General features: G+C 35.0%; 1 pseudogene; it reads left to right on the forward strand.

Moving 5' to 3' along the window:
- Positions 1-17,827: 17,827 nt before the first annotated feature.
- LOC143602783 (demethylepipodophyllotoxin synthase pseudogene) lies at positions 17,828-18,460 on the forward strand (annotated as a pseudogene).
- Positions 18,461-21,938: the final 3,478 nt, after the last annotated feature.

The following is a 21,938-nucleotide window of genomic DNA, read 5'->3' on the forward strand; positions in this document are numbered from 1 at the left end:
CTGACAGAAGTTATTTCCAATGAGTAAATCTATTCTTGATTCTTGTTGGTAAATGGTAGGAATAGGGAATGGTTCTCCTGAAAAGTAAACTATAAGATTTCTACAAAACTTATTTAGTTTAATTGTTTCTTCATTAGCAATTGTTACTTTAATGTCATTAGGTGTGTTTTCCCAAAGTTCTTCAGGGATAACATATTTACTTGCTAAACAGTCCCGTGTCAACATAGCAATGTAAAGTTATCGTTTTATATCCGTTTAGAAAAGTTTTTCCTTTGATATAAATAGAGTTGGGATTGGTTATATTAGCATAGACCAATACCTCTTGTTTTAAAATATTTTAACAATAATGTAATTTGCCTAATTCATTTTCTTCCTGCTTAGAAGTTGTAGTCATTCTGGGTCAGTAGAATCATCAGAAGAGTCGTATTTGACTGTTAGTGAATATACCTGAGTATATCCATCGTAAATATTTTCAGAATGAAAATATCCTTCTACTTCAGCTTATAAAATAAGCTTTGTTTTTTCTGGGAATTTTTGTCGGTTAGGACATTTGTTGGCATAATGTCCCTCTTCAGAACATATCCAACATCTACATTTTTTCTTTCCTTGTGGGCAGATTTTTGGTTTTTCTTTTGAAAAGTATTTACCTGGTGTAAATTTTCTTTTCTTGGTTTTCCAAAACCTTCTTTTTGTATTATACTTTCTTTGTACTTCTTTTTGAAGTAATTTTTATCTTTGGGTGGGTCACATCCAAAAGATAATTAAGGTAATGTTTGTTGGATAAATCACAATAAACGGTCATTTCTTCTTTGACAATCCTTGTAGCAAATCCGAGAGAATACATAGTTAAAGGATTTTTCTCTTTATTCCATCTTTCTTTGGTTTTTTCTCCTACAATGGGGATTTTCATTAAATAGGCTTCTATCCAGGAATGATATTCACCCGTACTTAACTTGTATAAGTTTTGCTCAAATAGGCATGTAAAATCATCTAAAAGACAAATATCACATAATTGCGCTTTTGTAAGATTTTGTCTTGCTTTTTCAAGCAATTTTTGATTTTCTTGGTCTTTGTTTGTGAGTAAATCAAGACCTAAAAACATCATATACATGGCGTTGATTATTTGATCAAAAAGATCTTCACCATGTAAATCTTCATTCCAAGCAGTGTCTTTAATGAAGTCTTGAATAATTCCTAAAGATTTGTGTTCTATCAATAATAATAATGCATTAGCATTAGAGAACTCTTCTAGATTGGACTGGATAATGAGGCCCCTAGAACCCTGCTGCCAGGGGCGCTGACCTCCCCTCCTCAGTTCGTTGTGGGTTATATAAAGATAGAAATACGATACGAGTAGTGATAGTAAATTAATACATGTAAATGTTATACAGTTAGTCGTGCACAGCTCAAGAAAGGAATAACTATAAACGGTGAACATAACCGCATTCAGGTGAGTTACTAGCCCCATTTCCTTGTTATGTTTTCGGGGCTGTGTGCATACTCGATGTGACAGTTAATACATTTACCTTAAATGGTAAGTGTATGCCATGTATTATTTATATGTTATGTATGTATATCTTAAATGTAAATTGAAAGCTTGTCGGTATGTCAACGATCTTCGGATATTTCACGTGTTGACAAGGGAGGTATGTAAATTGAAAGCTTGTCGGTACGTGAACGATCTTCGGATATTGCACGTGCTAACAAGGGAGGTATGTTTATGATAGATGAATGTGTATGATAGATATATGTACAACATATGAATATGTATGAATGATTAAAGAAAGTATGTATGTTATGGGCATGTATAGACAGTATGTACGAAGATGAAGAAAGAGAGATCAGACCCTAATAATATCTGAGATAGAGAAGAAAGGGATCAGACCCTAATAATATCTGAGATAGAGAAGTAAAAAGGGATCAGACCCTAATAATATCTAAGATAGACAAGAAAGGGACCAGACCCTAATAATATCTGAGATAGACAAAGGAAAGAGGGATCATACCCTAATAATATCTGAGATAGAAAATGAAGGGATCGGACCCTAATATTATCCGAGATAGAAAAGGACAGTAATTTATATAGTATGAAAGTAATAAAGTATGAACGTATGTAATGAAAGTAAATTAGTAAAGTGACGATTATGTGTCTTCGGATGCATAATCGAAGGTAAGTGTATGTATGGTATAATGTGTGATTAACTAGAACTCACTCAGCGTAGCTAAATTTTAGTATGCACGCGGGTTAACAGATTGAGACAGCTGGTTTGAGATGTACACATGGCAGGTTTGAAGAGGCTGGCATCTGAAGATTTGTCGTGATGTTTTGATATTATCATTTATGTTATGTTTTAAAGACAAGATATGAATGTTTGTAATGAATGGATGACTATTATTATTATTCCGCGAAAGTTTTAAATTAACTCTGATTTGTAGAACTATGTTTATGAGTAAATCCAACACCGAAGTAGGGCACCGGCAACGGGGCCTTACATTGAGCACAAGGCTATGATAGACTCCATTTCAAGTTCATCAAAAGTTTTCACAACTATTCTAGGAACCATTTCAATTGCTTGTTGCCGGAAACCACAAGCACTGCCATAATTGGAGCATACGGTGGCGGGACCTTAGCGTTGTCGTTTGGATCTCACCTGAATGATGGCCGAGGCCATTGATAAGAGGATGGTGCAAATTAATTTTTGTTGGAACCCAGATAGTATCAATCTAATAACAATAACATATCTCAGATCTGTGAATAATCGATCAATACCTTAACTATAGATCTAGCTGATACTTACCTTAGATTCAGTGTTATATATGTTTATGTATTATCAGTATAATGTTATAATGTCAGGATGAAGAATTGAGAGAGAATCTGGACAGGGGTTCGTTAATTAACTCAAAATTTAAATTAAACCTGAACAGTGTTCACTATATATAGAAGATAGGTCTGGTTCGCTAACATCCCCTAGCGAACCAGACGCTACTTCGTTACATACATAAATCAGACGAAGCACCCCCTGATTCGTTAACATTTCCTAACGAATCAGGAGGGAATAAGCTTAAGTCTTAGTTCGCTAACATCCCCTAGCGAACTAGACCTTACATATAACGAACTAGACAATAATTAAACTAATTATTACATTAAATATAAAACAAATATGTTAACGATAATTACAAAGACTCAAGACGCAAAACCGTGCACTAACAGACACCCCCCTCGTCTTGAGCTCTTTGTCTTTAAATTACTTGAAGCGCTTGGACTGCCAGTCTCTGCAACTATGAATTCCATGTTCATGACACACACGCTCAACGCGTTGGAATTGCATAGCTAGTTCGTAGTCTTCATTGCGCTCGATCAGAATCTGTTTCCTGTGTAGCACGTCATTGTCGGTCTCTGATAAATTAACCAACCACATCGGGTCGATTATCTTGATAAGTTCAGTCTTCAGACCTTTACCAAATACAATGACGGCCTCGCCAATACGATTTTCATAGTACCAACGGTTGAATGAGAGATGCATCTGTTGGGGCATCGTCTTCACAAGAACCCGCTTCATCGTCTTTGGCGGCTTTACCTTAAGGACAAGTTTCCTCCAGCCAGTCCTTGGATCAATCTCATCAATGCGTTTGCGTCTCGGGACCTGGGGCTTGAAGAACTTGAATAATAACAAATTTTAACTTAAAAGAATTACCGAGAACCTTTTTATCCCGATAAATTTAATACCTTTAAAAAAATGTTTCACTTTTACGAAACATAAATTAAAATCATTAAATAATATGTCAAGAAAGAAAGATAAAATATTTTTTGTATTTTGTGAAAAAATAAAGAATGTATTTACAAAGAAATATCCGAACATTAAAAAAAATAGACAATCTTTTTGTGTTTTTCAATGATTTATCAAAAGCAGTACATATTTTTGTATTTTTTATTGAGTTTGAGCAGAGAATCATATTGACCAAAAATGCCCTTCCATCACAGTTTTATATATTTCAGCGATATTACAAATGGCGTTAAGTCGGTCATTGATATTGTTGTCCACTTAAATCTTATAACAAACCTTCGAGCATTTTTGTGATATGATTTATGGTTCAGTTAGCGCACAGAATATCAGAAACTATCATCCCCTAATCTCGATTCAAGCTTAATTTGATTTTTGCCAAATCAACCCAACTTGACTTAAACCATTATAATGTTGATCAAAATTTTTTAATATCAATTGAGAAATTTTGAGCAATGTATCAAGTTTCCTTTACTGTGAGTGAGTATGCACGAGTCCATCTGTTGGCTTACATACATTGTATCCCCTGGGGTCCGTTTCTTATTGGTATTGAGACGCACGCAAGGGAGGAACAATTGTATGACTAACAGCGGATTTTGATCAAGTCAGTAATTTGGATTGTATGAAGTACAGCAGTGATCAAGTTTAATGACTTTGGGTTTGCTCTAGAAAGCGAGTAAAATATTCATGCTTATGAATACCCAGATGATTAAGCCGCATAAAGACTCACAGTGTCCAGAATCCTAACGCTTGTTATTTGCTTTATTATATTTTTGAGTGATCAACAACTATAAGGCTTGAGTATGACCGGTTATTACATTTCTGCCATCTTCACCGAGACTTTTGCTAGAGACTAACACCTCTTTCAATTTGGCTTTTCTTTAAGTTTATATCACTTACTTTACTCTTAACAGCTTGTTTAAGACCTATCAATGCACCAATGTTTAAGCACTTAGTCTTTTAAGCTTATTTCTTTCTGGATTTGGGGTCAAATAATCAATGTACTATCATTTTCTCTTTTTGCTTCAAAAACTCAAAATTTTGAGGAGCATATAGCAAAATGATTTTAATTGCCCCAGTTAATTTAAGTTTATAAATAAATGGCTATCATATCCATCTACAAGTAGAGAACATGACCAAAACGTGCAAGCACGCTTCACAAACTTAAATAACTGACTAAATTTTCAGCTAAAAATAAAGTAGAAAGCTTAACGAACGCCCCAAGTACTATCCATTTGTTAGGTAAATGGTTAACCCGAAGATTTATAAGAAATTATCAGGACCAAACATATACAAGTATATGTCCTTCAAAATAGAAGCAAATGACATAATTTTCAGCGAACATCAGCAAAAATCTTTTTGGTTTTCTCTTTGCAAACTTAAAAACACAATCCTTTTGTCTTTTCGGATTTTTCTTTACAAAATAAGAAAATTCACATTCTTTTTGATTTTTTCAGAATTTATCTGTACAAACAGAAATCACAATCTTTTTGATATTTTCAAAATTTTTTAATGTTTTTGGATTTTATCTATACAAACAAAAAGCATAGTATTTTGTATTTTCTAGAATTCACCTCCTAAAACCTAAAAACAAAAAAAAAATTTAAAACTAGAACAAACTAGAATAAAGATAATCATCCTAACTTTAGGATCTCAGCAAGGGTCTTCAATCCATTTAAACCAAGCAAAAATTTAAAACGTGTTTTATCAAACGCTTTGATAAATAGATCGGCTTTTAGAAAATCAGTGTGCACTTTCTCAAGATCAATTAATTTCTTTTCATAACAATCCCATATAAAATGATATCGAATTTCGATATGTTTCGTTTTAGAATGTTGTACGGGATTCTTGGTGATACTAATGGCAGCAGAATTATCAATCAAGATGGGAGTAGTAAGAAACTTCAAACCGTAGTCGCGAAGATGTTGTTGTATCCACAAAACCTGGGATCAACAACTCGAGGCTGCAACATACTCAGCTTCGGTGGTTGAAGTGGAGACCGTTGTCTGCTTCTTACACTGCCAGGAAACAAGCCGGCTTCCTAAGAATTGACATCCCGCTGTAGTAGACTTGAATTTGATCTTGCATCCTCCATAGTCTGAATCAGAATAAGCAGTAAGATCGAAAGTATTATCCTTGGGGTACCACAACCCGATGTCTGGATTTCCCCTCAAATAATGAAGAATTCTCTTTACCGCAGCTAGGTGAGTCACTCGGGGACTAGCTTGGTACCTAGCACATAAACAAACAGCAAACATTATGTCGGGTCGAGAAGCAGTTAAATACATTAAAGAACCAATCATAGCACGATAGAGGGTCGGATCAACGGTATCCTCCAATTCATCCGGTGATAAATTGTGACCCACAGGAAGAGGAATAGAAGGGATTTATCCGGCAGTAATCTTGAATCGGCTCAAGACATCGTTCACATATTTTGTCTGATGAATGAAAATTCCTTTGTCAGACTGATGAACCTGCAACCCTAAAAAGAAATTCATCTCTCCCATTGAACTCATCTCGAACTTGGTTTGCATAGACTTCTCGAACTCCTTATCATTTGTAGACCCAAAGATTATGTCATCGTCATAAATCTGAACAAGGAGAAGATCATCACCAATATTCTTATAAAACAACGTGCAGTCGACAGTTCCACGTTTGAAACCATTATCCGTCAAATGGTCGGCGAGCGTGCCATACCAAGCTCTCGGGGCTTGATGTAGACCATATAATGCCTTGTTTAAACGGTAAACACGGTCAGGATAATCAGGATCTTCAAAACCTGGAGGCTGTAGAACAAACACTTCCTCATGAAGTTCACCGTTGAGAAAAGCACTTTTAACATCCATTTGATACACTTTGATATTCTTGTAAGCAGCATATACCAGGAAGATTCGAATAGACTATAATCTTGCAACTGGAGCATAAACCTCAGTGTAATCAATACCCTCTTGCTGATAAAAACCTTGCACCACCAAACGTGCCTTGTTTCTCACAATTACCCCACGATCATCTTTCTTACATTTAAATACCCACTTTGTCGGAATTGCTTTCTTGACACTAGCAGGTTTGTCAATAAGATCCCAAACACCTAAACGTGCAAATTGCTGTAATTCTTCTTGCATGGCTTCTACCCAAGATGGATCTTGCAGAGCCACACGAGGATTTGTAGGCTCACTTGGGATAGAAAACAAGAGAATTTAGCTTTATTTACAAAACCAGTGGAATGTAGATCGGCGTAAGCACATAAAACATTATTTTCAATTGAAGAAGCAACTTGATGTCATGTCTGAACTCCCACATCAAGGTCTCCAATAATGTTTTCCTGTGGATGGTAATTATGAATCCTGAGAGTAGGATTTTCATAAACAGCAACATTTTCAAATAAATTAGTGTAATGTTCACCCAATTCAGGAGATGAAACATCACTGTCAAGTTCAATAACTTGATCCACAATTGCATTTTCATCAGATGAAGTAGAAGAATTATCATGATGAACAGGAGACTCATTGTCAGGTTCTTCAGTTGGAGCAACCAATGGAGCTTCAACATCATTTGAACTTGCAAATCTTGGAATTTCTAATTGTTCTTCAAAATAAGCACGGACTAAATCTTCATCTGGATGATCGGTTGATGGAGTAAATGAATTGAACAAGCCACCGTAGTCAAACATCCAGTCGGGACCTTTCCTTTGTGGAGGAGTGGTGTACTTTTGACAGTCAACATGGTACCACTCTTCAACACAACCAGACGTAAAATTAAAAACCCGTTTCTTAGGAGACGCATATCCCAAGAAATAACCTTCAATGGCCTTTTCATCAAATTTACCCACATCCTTTTTTAACATAGTACAAGGACACCCAAAAGGTTCCAAATACTTTAAGTTAGGCTTACGATTATTCAATAATTCATAACTGGTCTTCTTGAGTCATTTAACTGTTAGAACATGATTGAGTGTATAACAAGCCGTATTCACCGCCTAATTCCAAAACTGAACAGGAAGCTTAGAATCAGCAAGCATAGTTCTTGCAGCTTCAATCAAGGTTCTATTCTTTATTTCAGCAACGCCATTTTGTTGAGGTACATAAGGTGCACTATATTCACGGTGAATTCCTTTTTGGAGACAAAAGAAATCCAATATAGTGTTTTTGAATTCAGTTCCATTATCACTGCGAATTCTCCTCACCTTTTGTTTGTAAAGTGATTTGATTTTAGTGATAAGGTTTTGTACCAAAACAGGCGTTTGATCTTTCGAACTCATAAATAAGACCCATGAGTATCTCGAATAATCATCAGTCACTACTAGGCAATACCAGTCTCCAGAAATACTCGCACGATTCACTGGACCGAACAAATCCATATGAAGTCGTTCAAGCGGAGTATCAATGGAATTTAATAACTTAGATGGGTGTGGTTTCTTCTTCTGTTTGCCCTTCTTACAAGCAACACAGTGATCGGATAACTTAAAGTTCTTTAACGACACCCCTTCTACCAGATCGGTTGCCATTAAATAATTCATCTTTCGAACATGTATGTGACCCATTCTTCGATGCCAAAGCACTGAGTCTTTCTCGGTTGCTTTCGACAAAACACGTTTCGATCGATGTAGATACATTAGTATTCATATTTAAGACATAAATATCATTTGATCGTGGTGATCGCATGACAACCATGTCCTCGGGAATCACATAACCCGGTCTCAAGATCAGACACTCTTTATCTGTAAATACTGTAGTGTATTGCTTTTCACAGATTTGCGACACACTCGATAAATTATGATCCAATTTATCACAATAATTAACCTTCTCAAACGTAATCTTTCCATTTGAAACATCACCTTCCTGTGTAATCATACCCCCAGAATTCCCAGCAAACGCCACATAACCCCCTTGAATATTTCTCACATTTGATAAGAGGTTGAGATTTCCAGTAATATGACGAGAACATCCACTGTCCATGATCCAGTTTTCACCAGAAATGGTCTTGGATGAACCCTACACACAAAAGAAAATGATTAGTTCAAAAAGGCAGCCCAGGCCTCAGTCTTGGGCACCTTTTGGTTTTCTTGAGAAAAATTAACCTTAGTTGCATTCAATTGTTGTTCAGCAACTTGAGAATAAGTTACAGGCTTCCTAGACTTTCGTCTTAATTAAGCGGCTTGAACTACATTTGAATTTTCATTCTTGCATAAGGGTGCAACAGGAATAAACTTAGGTTTAACACAACCATGAGTTTCATTCATATGAACCACTTTTCGAGGATGTACATCAGAAAACATAATATGAGTATCATCAGCATACGACACATGTCGTTTAAGAATCTCCTTTACCAAAGGAACTGGCTTAGAATGGTCCTTGATAAAAGGATGAAGATTCTGATAGTTCTTCTAACTACAATTCCTTACTACATGACCATGCTGACCGCAAAGAAAGCAGCTTCGCATGTCTACACGATGATGTTGAGAGGTAGTTGGAACGAATGATGCAGAAGTTTGATGATGACTCACATTTTTGGTCATGCTCTTAGCAAACTTATAAGATAATTTAGATTTCTTTTTCAAGTAAAAATCTAAATTAGAACAGTTCGAAAAACTTTTCAATGTATCTGTCCCAGTTGACTTCACAAAATTAATTTTCTTAGCTTGAATTGCTTTGCATTAGTCAATGGGTCAGATGGAACTGATGTTTTCGCTTGAGCATATTAACGTTCAAGTTCACGAACCTTGGAAGTTTCCTTGTGAAACACACTCTCAATCAGTTCAGGTTTAATGATACTTATTGGAATGTCTTTCTCAGTGAACATTGTGTCCATCCCCTTTAACTTAAATACACGAGCAGATGATGGCTTAGATGCATTAGGATTTATAAAACACAACAAATCCTCATCAGAAATTTGGGGTTTTTCTGGTTTCTTAGCCTTCACTGGTTTGACAACAACATCTTGTTTCATCTTAGTTGTGTGCGAACCATACACAGCCTCTTCAAATTCATGAGGTTCACACAGTATGTGATTAGAACTTGGAATGTTCTTGTTCTTGTGTATAATTTCCGGTTCAAACACATCCTCAATGATAACTTTGTCAACATTTTCAACAAAAACTTTGTTGCTTTGAAAATGAGGTTTTTGAGTTGAAGATTGAGGTTTAAGACCTTTGTTAGAAACATGTTTTGATTTTTCTGAAATTGTAGGTTCTTTGGGAATAACATCTTCCTCAGTTGGAGCAAAAGGATTAATTTTATAAACATTGTGAAATGGTGGAGGAATTTCAACAAAACCTATACCTTTCTTTGAGTCCTTTTGTTTTCCAGAAACTTCGATAATTTCATTCAACTGAAAGATGAATTTCAAAATTTACTCAATTTGTTCTTTAACTCAAGAACCTCATTCTCAAGCTCGGTTATCTTTGAACGATGTTTCAAAATTTCTTGAAACTTTTGGTCATTAATTGTCATTTTCACAGATAACTCGGCTTTAAGATCATAATTGCTTATAGTCAATGCCTCAATTTTCTCTCTCGAGTTGATTTGAGAGGTCAAGGATTGCCTATAAGTATCTTTTAAAGACACAATCTCTTTTAGCAAATTATCATTTTAAAGTTTTAATGAGTCAAACTTGGACTTATTATACTCACAATCAACACATGATAACTTAGATTTAGAATTACTAACCTCACTTTGTTTGGCCATGCAAGCAGATGTGGTAGAATCACTGATCTTCGCCATACAAGCAAAGCTAGTTGGAAGCTTTTCACTTGAATTATCAGATTCAGACTCAGTTTCAGCATCATAAGAAACTTCACTTCCACTTATATCTTGAACGTATTCAGGAAACCCAAACATAGCTAGATTAGCTTGATTATCATTGCACAATAGTCGTTGTGACCAATCACTTCCATCAGCTAACACTGCATGTGACCCAGAAGTAGACGATTTCTTTTCAGCATCATTGACCCGTGGTGTGGAGGAATTTTGATTTTGACAACGAGGACCAGTATACTCCTTCTTTGGCTTGTCACATTCTTTCGCAAAGTGCCCGAATTCTTGACAATTATAACATTTTACCTTCAACTTGTCAAAACCCAACTTCTTATTTAGGGCAGGAAGATCTTTTCCGGTTCTTTGCATAAATCTTTTACCTTACGAACAATCATTGCCATGTTCCACTTTAAATCCATGAGCTCAAGATCATTGGGATCAATTTGATCATAATCTTCATCGGTTAAATCACTAGTTGCAATCTTGCTACTCACCAAATTCTCGTAAGAAGACATAAAGGCAGACAAAAATGCAAAGTTTTGTTCAGACTCCTTTATGTTTACATTAGCTTGAGATGAGAATTGACTTGTAGATGATGAAGTTCCCGATCCTCCAGATGAACCAGAAATACCAGAAGATCCAGTATTTCCAGCTGTGTAGAAATAGGCTCGTGGATCACTATACATTGTAGTAGCATTCTCACTTGTAGCTTGAGTAAGGAAAGCAGTCAGTGGAGAAATAGTTGAACTTAGAGGCAAACTACCACCATAGAAAGAAGGATCTTGACTTTCCTTAGAAGATTTCTGGCACTAAAGATCATATTCCCTAGCTTCAATCTTTTGTAAGAATTCAATAGCAGTTAAATCTTCTTCAAGAAATAATTATTCTCCTTGAGAACCATTAAGAATGTAGAATAAGAACTTGGGAGTACACTCTTAATAGTGTCAATTTTATCCCTCTCAGAAACTTCTAACCTCATCTTGTCCATTTCAGCAATTAAGTGATTGAATCTCGTTGTCATTTCTTCAACTGTCTCACCTTTGAGTAAATTAAAGTTTCTGAATTGAAACTTAAGCATCACTTTCTTGCTTTCAGTCGTGTTTCCCATACTTCTCATTCGGATATGTTGAAATAATGAAGCACATATTTTTATGTTACCCACTTGGTGAAAAATATTTTCAGGCAAAGCCATGGTTATAGTAGAATAAGCTTTTGTCTCTATCTCTAATGCTTTCTTTTCTTCAACTGAGTATTGTGAGATAGCCTTTGGTGTATAACCAATAGTCTCATCTCCAATCATAGGAACGGTATAAACTTCATCTAAACAGTATGAACAGTCAGGATGAACTGAACCTAGATGAGCACGAAACCTAGGTTCCCACTTGGCAAAGTCACTAAACTTCATCAATCTTGGACATTTCGAATGTGAACCTATCTCGGTATCAAGTTGCAACATTTGTTGCATCAACATGTTTTGAGACGCTAATGCATACATACCGGCCATTTTTAACAAGTTTCAAAAACTTCAAGGGTATAACGAATCAATCAGCGAATAAGATTAATGAATGAGAATTGTAACGAACTGTAAACAGTTGTAGCGAACTGTAAACAGTGAATTAACGAATCAAATCTTAACGAAGCTAAGATTGATCAGATAACGAATTACAATTGAGTCTAACGAATCAGAAGACCAACGAACTAGAAAGTCAAACTAACAAATTGACTAACGAACTGGCTAAAGAAAAACTTAACGAATTAGAAAGTATTCAGTAGCGAATCACTAAGAAAAACTTAGCGAAATAGATAACGAATCAGCTACAGTTGATTAGCGAATCAACTATAGCGAATCAGGTTGTTACAACCATTTGTAAGAAACTCTGACACCTTATGCCACGTGGCAAAGGTTGTTATGACACAAATCCCAAAGTGGATGCGTGTCACACAAATCAGTTCATCCAAATAACGAATCAGATGACACGAATTAACAAATGATGCGAACTGGCTAGCGAATCACTTGAAGATTATAACGAATCAACTAAATTCGATAACGAATCAAAGTGAATAATATAACGAATCATCAGAAAGATGATAGCGAAACACATTCATCTTCAAAACTTCAAATCTTCAACAGAGAATTTCCAGAAATCTGGAAATGATGAACATCAACCCAGAAACCCAAAAACTGAAAATTTGTAATACTAACTCGTTACTAAACCAAATCAAACAAATAACTAATCAAAACACTCGTAATTAGATCCGAACCCAACACACTGATACTCGTAACCGATTATCTCCGAAAACCAACTCGATTAGACCAAAATATACCCCTGTTTCGGCCTTAAACCAAAACCGATACCAAAACAATCCAAAATCAATTCAAAACTCAATTCCAATTCACAAAACCATTCCAATACTTTAACCAACTCAGATTCAATCCAATTCGTCCATAATTCAATCAATTCATCTCAAAATTGATTCAAATTCACTCAAACAGAATATAAACAATATCAAAAACTAATTAAACACCAAATCAAGTGTAATTGAGCCCCGAAGGCTCTGATACTGTAAGGCCCCGTTACCGGTAGCCCTACTTTCGTGTTGGATTTACTCATAAACGCAGTTCTAAATATCAGAGTTAATTAAAACATTCGCGGAACATTAAAAACATTCAAACCATTACATTCCATAACCATAATTCTTGTCTTATCGAGCATTCATAGTCATTTAAAAACAAAACATAGTCTTTTAAAATAAAACATCATAGCAAAATCTTCAGATGCCAGCTTCATCCAACTCTGCCATGTGTCCTCCTCAAGCTACCTGCCTCATCCTACTCACCTGTGTGCATACTAAAAGTCAGCTACGTTGAGTGAGTTCTAGTTAATCACATACTCATACAATACCTTCTTACATTTCATACTTAACCTCTTAACTTTCTTTCATACACACATAAGTGCATATACTTTCATTCTTACCTTCATACTTTCTTTACATACATAATCATACGTTTTAAAGAGCCTTTCGCCCTATAACCTCACAGATATTATAAGGGTCTGGTCCCTGATATCACAGATATTATAAGGGTCTGGTCCCTAACATCACAGATATTATAAGGGTCTGGTCCCTAAAATCACATATATTATTAGGGTCTGGTCCCTAACATCACAGATATTATTAGGGTCGGGTCCCTTTGTTTCGTGTAACTGTACCGTACCTGTTCATACATACTTTCCTTGATAATACGTGCAATCTCCGAAGAGCGTTCACATACCATCATCATAACATACATACATTATGCATACATCATATATTCATACATACATCATATCTTTCATCATACTTATCAATCATATCTTAACTACCACCTGACGGTACATGCAATATCCGAAGATCGTTCACGCACCGTCAAACAATCATCATACATAAATCATACAAGGCATACACTTACCACTTAAGATAAGTGTATTAACTATCACATCGAGTATGCACACAGCCCCGAAAACATAACAAGGAAGTGGGGCTAGAAACTCACCTGAATCCTGTTACGCTCTCCGTTAATCGTTATTCCCTTATTGAGTTGTGCACGGCTAACTGTATAATATTTACATGTATCGATTAACTACTACTACTCATGTTGTATTTCTATCTTTATATAACCCACAACGAACGGGGGTCCGAGGGCAGCACCCCTGGCAACGGGGTCTAGGGGCGGCAGCCCCTAGCAGGGTCCAAGGGGCAGAGCCCCTGGCTGGAGTCGAGCTGCCAGGTCAACTTGGAAAAATTTTATTTCCATTAACTGTCTTAACACATTTTTCATTAGGTTTTTAATTTATTTCCTAATTTGCTAACTCCAGCGAACTTATCATTAAGCGAACTTAACAATAAGCGAACTTATACAAGCGAACTTATACAAGCGAACTTATACAAGCAAAGTTGGCCACCAGCGAACTTAGCATGTAGCGAAGTTTAGCCATGAGCGAACTTATTTGGCAGGCGAAGTTATAGCTTGGCGAACTTAGCTGCAGGCGAGGTTACCTGCAGGCGAAGTTGCCCAGCTGCCGCCTCTGTTCAATCTTAATCCCCCAAAATCATCATCGTTTTACTGAGAAATCCATGGGTATGGTATTTGACTAACCCGCGATCATTCCTATGGTGGTTTTTGGATATGGTTTGACCCGAAAACACGTAAATTTTGGACCTTTGAGTTAAAAAACGTTCAATACTAGTGTTAAGGGTTCATTACTCGAGCCGTCTCCATTTTCGGGTTCATTACACTCGTATTTATCATCAAGTTTACAACTTTATGTTTCGTTTACACCCGATCTACTCTTGTTCTAAGTTTCAAGGCTAAACGTTTATAAAAACGTAAACTTTAGGATCAAAACATACCTTTTATACGTTCGGTTGGTCGCGTTTTTGCTTAGTTATCTTGTATCTAGCTCGTATATGAGAGATCTATTGCTATTCGATGTTCGTTGGTCGTTTCACCCTCTTCCTCTCTCTCGGCCGTAAATAGTAATAAGGAAGTGGGTGTGTGTTTTTGAGTGTGTAGAGATTAGGATGGATATAAATGAGGTTTTAGGGTTTTAGGTTGGTTTAAGAGGGTATTTATACCTCTTGAAGCCCATGGACCTAAAGCCCATTACCACTTAATCCACCTTAATTAATTCAAGTCCATGCTCTTTATTAATACTAATTAATTATTCAAGCCCGATAACTAAACACAACTTTCTTTTATTAAATACGAGAATTTAGGATGTTACAGATACCACTTGTTGGAACCCAGATAGTATCAATCTAATAACAATAACAGATCTCAGATCTGTGAATAATCGATCAATACCTTAACTATAGATCTAGCTCATACTTACCTTAGATTCAGTGTTATATATGTTTATGTATTATCAGTATAATGTTATAATGTTAGGATGAAGAATTGAGAGAGAATCTGGACAGGGGTTCGTTAATTAACTCAAAACTTTAAATTAAACGTGAACAGTGTTCACTATATGTAGAAGATAGGTCTGGTTCGCTAACATCCCCTAGCGAACCAGACGCTACTTCGTTACATACATAAATCAGACGAAGCACCCCCTGATTCGTTAACGTTTCATAACGAATCAGGAGGGAATAAGCTTAAGTCTTAGTTCGCTAACATCCCCTAGCGAACTAGACCTTACATATAACAAACTAGACAATAATTAAACTAATTATTACATTAAATATAAAACAAATATGTTAACGATAATTACAAAGACTCAAGACGCAAAAACCGTGAACTAACAATTTTCAAAAAAGAGAGCCTTCACATTCCATCTCCTATCCCTTGTTGGTCCATTCTTAAACACATCATCCCTCATCTCCATCCACATCTCCAATATTTTTATGGCAAGCATATCAATTCCTCAAATTTGTTTATTACTATTCATCTTTCATATCTCTCTCTTTTTTTTAATGGTAGATGCGAATGAAAGAAAGAAATATTAAAAAGAAGAATAATAGAGAAGTAGTACTTAATTGAATACGGATAGGGATGGCAATGAGATGGGTTTGGGTCGGGTTTAGGTATTCCCAAACCCGTACCCGGTTATGGAAGTCCATCCCAAACCCGTCGGGTTTTAATCGGGTAATTACCCGTCGGGTTTCGGGTTTTCCCACCGGGTTTCGGGTTTCTTATCGGGTTTTGATAAAATACTCGTCAGGTATACCCGGCTCAAAACCCGCTATGTTTCTACCGGGTTTTCACAAAATATGACTAATCGATTACAAGATGGTTACCATAAAGATAAAATGTTACAAATAGTTGACATAAACAAGTTTCGACAAATAATATATTTGGAATATAGTATATATATAATATAATAAGCTATATCGGATACATCGGGTATATAATCGGGTAAATGGGTTTATGTTATCGGGTAATCGGGTCTGGTAATAGGGTATATTAGAAATCCCAAACCCATCCCAAACCCGCGAAAAATTTCAAAACTACTCCCAAACCCGTCCCAAACCCTAATGGTTCGGGTATTACCCGTCCCATTTAAGTCGAGTTTCGGATTTTCTCATCGGGTTCGGGTTTCATTGCCATCCCTAAATACGGATAAATATGATAAATGAGATGTATGATTTTTTTAAAATGTGAGAAAAATTTAGAAAAAGATATATGATTTTTAGTTAAATTATAGAGTTAGGAATGTGGGATGAGATCAGTGTTGTAAAAATCACTAGTCGCTAGTCTGGCGGTGGGGTGGAAACTAGCGATTGATCAGGATTAATCGAATCGGACTTTAATGTATAATTTTCAGTTTAATATATACACAAACACATTTTTATATGTAATTTTCAGTTTTATACATACACAAACATATTTTAGCTGGAATCTCGCTTGGAACCACTAGTTTTTGCTGGAATCTCGTGCGAAGTCATTGATTTTGGTCGTAATCTCGTCATAAACCGCTGAGTTTAGTCGGAATCTTGCCAGAATCCGCCGATTTTGGCCGGATTTGACCATTGACCGATTAATTTGACGACTAGCCCAAAATTAATCATCGAAGTGAGGACTAGCGAGTAATCGGTGACTAGTCGGGATTTTTGCAACACTGAATGGGATGTGAATTCTCTAGGTTGGTTGGGATATTATATTATTTTTTAAAAAGGGTTAAGAAAATATATAGATTTTTATATGAAATTGCACAAAAAGACAAATATACCCGTGATTTAAGAGAACAACATGGATGTTGTTAGCATGTTAGGTGATTGAACGTAAATGGCAACTATAGAATTCATGAGGACGGAAATGCTAAAAAAAACATTTTAGATGGAAATAGCAAAAGTGAGCAAACCATATAGACGGAAATCACAGCCTACTCTTCTTACAAATTACTTAAAATTTAAAATTAAAATTAAAAATAAAAATCCATACATGCAGTTTGGTTCGGCTATTTTCAATTTTAATTACATGCAAAACCGAAACCAAATAGAAAGTTTGGTGTATATGAAACACACCACCAAACAATCGGTTTTGTTTGGGTTTGGTTATTTCAGTTTGGTTTTTCTGATACAGGTCATTTTTTTTCGGTTTCATGCACACTCATAGTAAAAAGTAAAAATCTTCAAAAGATATGAGCCATAAATTAAAAAAATAAAATGAATTAGTTGTTTTCTTCTTCTTTTTTTTTCTCAAAAATCACAATAATATATTAGTGTTTTGAAATGAATCTCACTTTAACTTTTTTGCTCTAGATAACTTAGTGTTGTTTATAATCAAATCCGATTACATTTTCAATCTCGCAGACAATACTGATTGTTGCCTCGGACACGACAGCTGTGACTTTAACATGGGCTTTATCTTTGCTACTTAATAACCCAAAGGCATTGAAAACCGCCCAAGATGAAATTGATGAATATGTTGGAAGAGACAGGCCGGTGGATGAGTTAGACATAAGGAACTTAGTTTACATTGATGCCATTATCAAAGAAACATTGTGTTTGTACCCATCGGCACCTCTCTCCTTTCCTCATGAGTCCATGGAGGATTGCATCGTGAGTGGCTACAACATCCATAAAGGCACACGTTTGTTGGTAAATCTTTGGAAAATCCATTGAGATCCAAATATATGGTCAGAACCTTGTGAATTTAAGCCAGAAAGATTCTTGACTAGTCAAAAGGATATTGATCTTAAAGGAAAACATTATGAACTGCTTCCGTTTGGTAGTGGCAGAAGAATGTGCCCTGGTGTTTCTTTTGCCTTACATGTTTTACCTTTAACATTAGCCAATGTGATTCAAAAGTTTGAAATACACAAACCATCGAATGAACCAATTGATATGAGTGAAAGCTTGGGAATAACTGCCATCAAATCAACACCATTAGTGGTCCTTCTTGCACCTCGTCTATCCCTTAAAATGTATCATGATAGCGCTTGATTGATATGTATCAGGCATTGATCATTTAAAAACCCCACTCCAAATAACAAGCTCTTGTAGTAATAAGATTTTATTAGAGTTGTTCTATTAGTTATGTTTGCTTAACATTGTAAACATCTCTAAACATAGAGATGGATGGTTTAGTTATTGCATGTGTACGAGAAAGCTAAATGTAAGAACGTTATGTTGCACTTCGCTTATCTGTTTATATTATGCTTGTTTCCTTGGTTTCAAGTCCCATATATGTTCACAACCATATATATATATAAATTAATTTCTTTTGCCTAATAAATAAAGAAAATAAAAGCATTTATATATCTTTGGTTTCAAATCTCCCAACAACACACCCATTTAACACAATTCTCATTTCAAGTCTTAATAATGAACACAATTACTTAATACTTATAACATCTGATAAAGAGGGAAAATACTTTGATCTACAGGAAATCTATCTGAGCTTGGAAAAATGAATGGATCGGGTAACATGTCGAAACAGGATCAGATCAAAACGGGGTACATGGTGGTAAAATTGTTTGCGTGTCAAAACAGGTATTTTTTAAACATATTAATTTAGCTCCGGTCAAAACATGTACTCAACAAATTAGACTCCTCTTCAAATGAGTAGTCAAGACCTGGTACCTAATCCGACTTATCTCTTCAGAAGTATGAATAAAACAATTGTAATACAAATATTTGAGAAAAGACTACACTTCAAATATTTAATAAAAGCAAACTTTAATAATCTTACCTAACATGAAAACTTATCATCTTCCAAGCTTTTAAAAGTTTAAAGCTTCATCCGAAACTAGATACATTCCATCAAGCTTCCAAGACTCCTAAGTGTTAGGGAATAAAAGGCATTAGAGATTGAACATGAATGGGCCAAAACACTTTAACATTTGGAGATGTGGTGACATGTATGGGGTGGTAATCCTGCAAAGTTTATGAGAAAGCTTATAGACAAAGATATAGAGTTTATTTTGGAGTCACTTGAAAATTACAAGAGCCTAGCCCAAGTTCTTAAAAGTGATACAAAAGAAGGCCAATGAAGCCAAGGCTCTAATTCATTAATTGTTGATGTAACATTCGTTATTTTTCAAACTCGAATTCGACCCATTTATTTTTCTTTTGTCTCATTCATTATTCAAACGTTCATTATTAAATAAAATTTCGCTTTCGTTTAAGTATACATATTTCTTTTATTTGTTTATTTATTGATAATAACTATGAATTATGTACAAAACCACCCATTGAACTAACATTTTACCACTTTTTCACCCACCACCTAAGTTCAAGGACCTAATTGCAAAACTTATCAAAATTATTTTCTTCCCTTCTTTTCCATCCTCACCACCGACGCCATCCACCCCACCCTCTCTTTCTTATTCCCTAATTCACGGGGAAATCAATTAAATTGATCTTACCAAATCATCATTTGACCTTAAACACGTTTATCCGACACTCTAATCTTGGTACGGTGACGAATTGATAGCGAATTCAATTGATTACAAACCGCGGCCTAGCCGTCCTTGTAACATAACTACACCCTCTCAATTCAGTTAAATTCTTCCACACCATCTCCACTCTAGCGCCACTCAAACACTTAAGTTATTTGCAACATTAGAAGTCGTTAAGATCAAGATTCAGTTTGTTTCTTAGGTCGAATCTATAATTCATCAAACGCATTAAAGTCGAAACCAAATTAGATAATTGTTATATGTTTCTTGGTCATTTTTCTAAGCTTAACTAAAGCCCTTGTTAATTTCGATTGACAAAGGGCATACACGTCTCAGTTGTGGGGTATATGTCGAATTTGGGGTTTCCATTTCCTAAATTTGTTAAGTTTTTTTTAGTATCAATTATTTCACAAATCAAATAGAACTCAGAAACCCGTCAAGGCGCGGGTTCGAACTCCCCTAACCCAGTTTGTTATAATTTTTGTTTTTTTATTTACTATAAATTATATCTTTACTATATATATTACATCAAAGAGGGGTAAATTAAGATACAAGTTTTTAAGTAATTTACAAGTTTTAATGCATATGGTACATGCACACAAAGGGGTAAGGTAGTCTTTTCAACATAATTAACTCACGTTCATTTAGTTTTAACAAATATAATTACAATTATGGTACCCCAACTTTACTCAAATTTTGTAATTCAAGAACTACTTACAACTTTGACCCTTCATGTTTACCCACTTTTAACTAAACTTTATACTTTTTTTATTTTAATCTAATATGTTTTACAAAAATATGATTTAAAAAAATCCGAGCAGACCTATTTAAACGGGCTTATTTTTGTCTACGTTCCAATATATTTTTTTTTTCAAATCAGATGAACGTTTGAAATGTACAAGTTATTACTGCATAAATATATGCATGAATGTACAAGTTTTTTAAACATAAATGGTTACAATTTCATCTCATTAGTTACATATCTAACCATTTATCTATTTGATAACAAATATATATAAACTTGTTACAATTAAAAAAGTTCACTTATTAAATATTATATTATTAAATATTATACTATCTAATGTACAACTTTGACCCCGTGTATATCCAAAGTACTCAACTTTATTCTTTTTTTTTATATTCATTTTATATGTTTTACAAAAGTATAATTAATAATAAGTTATATAAATATCAAAATAATCAAGACAATCTTGACTTTAAGATTTCAGCTTTAGTTTAGAGCTGAGCTGAGTCGGCTTGATGTAAAGTTCGAGTCAAGCTAGCCTTGGCTCGCTAACAACCTTAACTTAAAATGTTATTCCCGCTACATCGTGCGGGCACTCGACTAGTATATATATATTCATGTATATTATAAAGGATAAGGAACTAATATTCTTTTGACCACTCGCTTATTAAACCAAACTTTGTTCATCGATCAAAACTCATATTTTTGTTTAATTTTCCTGATAATACACACACACACACACATAGGTATTGGTCATTTCAGAAGTTTTTTTACAACGAGAAGTGCGAAAGGTGAAGGTGTAAGTAACTCCATTAATCCTTAATTTTACTCCCTTTCTTATGTGTAAGTGCGTTGTGTAGGTGCATATGTGTATATATATATATATATAGGGTGACGAATTTAGTTGTGAGGTTTAGGGTTATGTCTTGTGATGTAAATTAGCCACTCCATATATTTATATACACCCAAAGAGAAACCTTGATTAACAAGAAAGGGTAATATGATCCATCAACAATTACCTAGTTAATATAATAAGAAGGTATAATTAATTAATTTTGATTTATTATTATATAAACGATCATGATGGTCATGTATAAATATATATATCCATATATTTTTTCTTGCATACCATTCTTACATTGAATGGAACTGGTATATTTTGAGCTCTTGTTGATGTGGGCTGAATCGGAATTGAAGCGTTTCGTATTAAAGCTATTTGAATGGTCTTTGATTCATTTATCATTAATCTTACTGTTCTCTATTAAACTAACCTTTA

This window comes from Bidens hawaiensis, unplaced genomic scaffold, assembly GCF_021521415.1.
Source record: "Bidens hawaiensis isolate Kalapana, Puna unplaced genomic scaffold, B.hawaiensis_p1.1 tig00059836_1, whole genome shotgun sequence".
NCBI classification, from domain to species: Eukaryota; Viridiplantae; Streptophyta; class Magnoliopsida; order Asterales; family Asteraceae; genus Bidens; species Bidens hawaiensis.